Here is a 6,000-nt window from a genome sequence, read left to right on the forward strand (position 1 = left end):
GAGTATTCTGCATGTTGCTGATCATGCTGATCGTTACTACGTTGAGCTTGTACGCTCTTTCTCTGTCTATACTGGCTTGCAGTAGACTGTGTTCACTTATATATTATATTTGTATTATTGTGTTGCATGGTAGAGACTGCAATAAGATACCCATGCTCAGAGAGTGTACAATGATCTACTAATGATTAAGTATAATATTGAGTTCATACCATTCTTTAATCTTGCTTTGTTACTGGAATGGCTTAATGGTTGCAATCCTATGTGGAGTCATACATTGATCACTCAAAAGAAAACAATAGCTTTATAATGTTTACATATATTTTGAGAGATTATATTACTTTATTAGATTCTTGAGATGCAAAAGAAACAATAAATCATTGGAATTTATTTATCTTCATTTGTTCGATATAATATCTATCAATTTAATATTTGATGTTGATAATAACAGACCAAAATTATGTCAGCTTGTAGCCTCTACAAGTACCTTTTGGCTGGACACTTATCATGTAAGCATGGTAAATGAAGAATCAATGTAGGTTTGTCCTTCCAGAGCTTTCTTCTATTTGTTGTCATTTATTTGTTTGGGTACATAGTTCACTAAACGATCAGTCTTTCAAGATTGTTAACAAGATTCCTGCAAAGTAAAGGTATCACGATTCACGAACGTACCCCTAGGGTTATACGTGGTTGTTGTCATGATGTCATGTTGTGCCGAAATACTCAAAAGGGAACTTTCCCGTTAGAATTCTTTATGTTGCAATGGAAATATTCCATTTAATGTAACCCATTAGTCACTGCTACAATTACTAGATCGGAAGGAGTAAAAGAACCCAACTTGTGTCTCTGAAGTACTTGGAAATTATCACTGCAAACATTGAGACCCGACGATGTTTGGTCTGGCTTTGGTCATGGGGAGTCTCGGGACCTGCTCCCGGTAGTGCAGGGGTGTGCTGTGGTTCCTATCATCATAATGGGAAATAATGTAACCACACACCAGAGAGAAAAGAGAGAGAGGTTGAAAGAAAGGATAGGGAAGATGTGAAAACATGAGAGAGGAAAAGGAGAAATAGAGAGGGGGAACTTTGGGCATGAGAAAAGGAAGAAAATGAGAAAGAGGAGAAAGAACAGGGTGAAAAGGCAGGATTGATGCATTTGCTTAAAGGAATTAAACGATCAGAATAATGGGTAAAACTTGAATAGATTTGAAAGGGGGTAGGAAAGAGAACAACGATACATAAAAGGGATAGTTCAAACAAGACAAAAGTGGACAAATATAGGTCAGAAAATAGGTAAGTTAAAAAAGGAAATTGCAGGAAAAGGCAAAGACGTCAGAAAAGAAATTATGAGGAAAGAAATATGTAATATTCTTGAATGAATATTTAAATGTTAGGGGAGACATTCATCCATATGCAAGTGGGTGAAGAATCGAAGAGAAGAAAAGGATAGAAAAAGAAACACGGTCAAACATTAATCACCTTGCAATGAAAGACGTAGGAGCATTTTGTTTTTTATTTACTTTTAAGGAGAAATTATGTAACAAATTGTATGTGCAAAATAATTGCCGTTACAATTAAAAAGGAAGAATAAACTATTAAAAAGTAATATGCTGTTTAAAAGTAAAAGAAATGGGAAAACCATAGGAAGCTGCCTTTAAAATGTGCTAATTACACCAGCTATTAAACAGTTGGTAAAGTGAGATGCTGTTATTGTGAATGAAGACGGTGTGATACATGTAGCCAGGGGCGATATGAGCGGCATTCTCTGTGTTACTACCCCCCATGTTCAGAGCGGCAGTTCTCGGCGTGAAAACATAATAAATCAACATAAAAGAAATGTTTAGGGCTTCCTCCGGTGTTGGAGATGTCCCCACTTGTTAAAAAAGGGGGGGGGGTGGCTAGGTAGGATGGTAAGATTTTCTCCAAACTTGCCAATACATTACAAAATCGTGTGTCTTTTGAAATGATAATCTATCAATACGTATGTTGAGTCGCTGAGATCATGTGGATAGGTCACCGGACTGTGGATCACAAGGTACGAGGTTCGAAACTTCGAATCCCTTGCCAAATTCTGTTTGGAGTTAGATATCAATTTTCCAATATTAAATACAGTTACGTTTGAAGGACAATGAGCCTGCTTCATAATTATTTATAAGTAATAAGGTTTGGTAAATAGTTCACCTGGGCTCGAATTATTCGAGTTTCTATACTTTTCCTAACATTAGTAACAAAAAAGGTTAATGAGGAATACATTCCTTGAATAGAAACCACGGGTCCGGTCACGTGTACATGTAGAATTACTAATGTGGCGTTATATAAGTGCTTTCTTGTAGACTCATGTTACCATTTAAAAATACTCTCCGCTTTGGTTTTGGGTGTAGACATTATGTAAATTGTCATCGAAATGAATGAAATCTTCCATTCTATACAAGTAACAAAAAGATATTAGCCCTATGTTGCACCAACGAGAGCTGATGAAATATTTCGTGTAATAGCGTAAATTGAAGTCCCCATTGAAAAATTGTCATAATTTGTACCGATACCAATTTAGTTTTGGAATGTTTATTAGAAAATAGAAGCCCATTGAAGAATATTTCATGCGCCTATCTGCAGAGACTAACCTAGAAATGTAAATGATTTTTCTTTTTTAAAGAGTGTATATGATTACAATTCATATATTGATTGATCATCATTGTTATCGTTATTACCTCATTATCATCATCAAACTGTAGGTTAATTAGCTTCCAATTGTAATTAAACAAGTTTGTCTTGAAAAACCATGTACAGTGTAACTTTTCTTTATTTCCCCCTTCTTAATATGTGTACACACAAGGTATGTTTATATTTTCTTATAGATAAGCCATAGAGTGTGGCCCAAAATTCGTTCATGATGAACGAATATTTGTTATAGAAATATTTGTGAAACAATTTTTTGGAGAACAAACCAAGAAATATTCTAATGAATATCGCTTCAAAAAATAACTTGAAACAAATTTTGTTAAAATGCGCTACGCATGTGGATGATGGCTCTGGTTGTGGGCTGTGCAAGGTGCACGTTAGGAAACAACACAACGAAAATAACTTTTTTTATGGCCCCTATTCTAGACTCCTTCTTCTTCTCCATAACCTTGCCTACCAGTTTAGTCGTATGAAGACTGCAAGAGGTTACGACCAAGACGTAATACGACACCAGAGATCAGAAGGAATGTGACCTCTGATGTTTATATACGACCTCACTCCCATGCATTCACCGACCAAGGGCAACGTACATTATGGGAGTACTGCACGGAGATGGGGCGGGCGGGCGAGAGGCTGTGTCCGTATACTTACAGCGTACATTGCTATGCGAATTGTCATTGGGTTTTGATTTTGGTATAATTTGTTGGGGTTACATGCTCATTATCTAATCGGGGATAATTGGATAGGGAGAATTTGAACACGTGATTTGATAGAGGCTGTTAATGTCTTCATGGACAGTTCTTAAATGTTTACTGAGTCGTTGGGGTGTCGATGATTTCGTTATCGGCCTGAAGCCTTAGTTTTCTTAAGCAGACATGAATTAATTTATGGAAATATGTAATTAATATTCATCCGAAACACTACGCAATCACTGGGACTATTATGTACTCCTTTTTTGATCACCTTTCACTTATTTTTGAAACCATAAATACCGACATTTCCCTGTTCATTTTGTCAAATTCGTTGCAACATACCTTGTCTTATTTTACATATCTATTTTGAATTTGTTTTAATACCAAGCATTATAATCCTATGTCATATCTTAACATATTCATGAAAATGATTGTAAAGGGCTCATTTCCCTTCTAGAAAAAGCAGTTTATGGCATTGCTCCTTGAATCGGAAATCGTGGACATCATAAAGAAAGGACAGTATTCCTACATGAATTATACTGTACATAATATATTTATGTATTTAGTCGCGTCATTATAATCATTCGTCTAAAAGACAAACATTTTTTCGTATTTAATAATAGAATTGGGAGAAATGCTTTTAAAATTCTCATTTGGGTGTACTGCCCATGTAGAATAAATAAGTAAATAATAATAAAAATAACTATGTAAATTATTGCAAAATATTATTTTCTTACTGATGTCAATCAAAGTATATTTGAATTTCGATATAATGAATAAACAATTGGTATCCAGGAATAAGATGTAAATAATAATATACCAATTCGGCGATCTCTTACACATGAATTTCGAACCAATTTATATGAATCTATTTCCAATTTGCCTGTATATAGACGAACTAGGTAAAGTGTATTGGTCATACTTATATCACAATGTAGTCCTATAAATATCACTCACAAGAAAAAGAAAAAGGGGTTATAATCCACGGTAAAAGAAAAAGAAAAAGAATTCCAGCCCTCAACAATAGAAGATAATCCCAACACAGGTCAATTTCCTAGAGAGGATATGGAAGTCATAGACCCCTTGAAACTAACCCGAACTTGAACTGTATGACGTCATCCATCCATGAATGATTGCTGTAAGTTCATAATCGAAAGTATTTGTAGGTTTGTTTTTTGGTTTGTATTTGGTGAGTTGGTAGAGTCAATCCCTGGTACAGTTATGCTCTTGGAATGTTTCTGGTATCTATCAGAATTTAGCTTTTGTGATTTGTGTCCTTTTTCATTATTATTTTGTTTCATACCTTCACATTAAAAAAAACTACACATTTGGGGGAAAGAGTGGAATGTGGAATGGACAGGATAGATCATGCAAGGTGGAATATTTGAGATTTAAGATTCATTTATTTTACTTATCATCAATAGATCAACAACATCCAATATAAATTATACATAAAATGCACAGTTGCACATGGTAAAGTGTTGTTGTTATGTAAACTAATCATTATTTGGCTATCGTTTAATCATTGAAAACATGAGTTCAGATTTTTAGATAATGAGTATTTTATTTTTGAGCATACATCCTTTTAAGATTGTATAGACTTTGATGTTTCCTAACTGAATAGGCATTTGTTATGATAGTCAATAATATGCCCACGATATGAAATTAATTATTCCAGGCAGTGTCAAGGATTTATCTTGAGCATTGAATTTGAAGCATTTTTATCATTTTGTATTTTTATCAACATTTGATAACGGTTCACACAACGATAATAACGACATTTCCTTCCCTTGAACCTGCGAGGGAGCAAGGAAAAACAAAATAGAATATCATTAATCATACAATTGCTAGACCTCTTCCTAAAAAAAATGAGCCAAATCCCCCAGCATTTATTATACTTCCTCTGTACAAGCACCTATTCCGCTATTCCGCACCGGCTTACAAGAGCTGGTTTCCTCCCACGGGGTAACGGCCGGGGCAGCGCTGAGTCAGGGAGACCCCCGCAGATTGGAACAACGTGCACTCAAATATATTTTCTTGTTATGTTGCTACAAATTGGGAGGGTAAAAAAAATATAGGAGTTTGACTTTGAGGATAGTCTGTTTTCGGAGACGGTCGTGTGGTTGAAATGTAGTCATCACATATCTGCATGTCTGTACTAGTTAATATTTTATGTTTATGAACATAGGGACTGGCCATACACGGTTTTTTGATGTATGTATGGAATGGATTAATCTATTTAGTTTAATTGTGACGATCAAATGGGGTTAATATGTTATCATTGTCCTTATTTCCGTCATTATAGTACCTGAAATTTTGCTATCATAATTACGAAAACGATTATTTACAGACCTCAAATGAACATGTTTTCTAGAATACCATAAATTTGCTAGCCATGAAAACAGGCTATTTCACAATTTCTTTCCCTAAGAAGAATAACACCCTTTTCTTTTCCTTTTCTCTTTATTTTGTCCTAGTTTTTTTCTCATAAAGTGGACAGCAATTTGCCAAGACTACCCAGTTTCTCATTTTGAAAAACTCCAGCTCTTTTTTGTTTCGGATATGTAAGGATTGGAGAGGGACACATCCGTTCAAATTCATAAGCTGAATCACGGTTATGAAAATATCCACCA

Source organism: Strongylocentrotus purpuratus, unplaced genomic scaffold (genome assembly GCF_000002235.5).
Source record: "Strongylocentrotus purpuratus isolate Spur 01 unplaced genomic scaffold, Spur_5.0 spur5_scaffold_2, whole genome shotgun sequence".
In the NCBI taxonomy this organism is placed as follows: domain Eukaryota; kingdom Metazoa; phylum Echinodermata; class Echinoidea; order Camarodonta; family Strongylocentrotidae; genus Strongylocentrotus; species Strongylocentrotus purpuratus.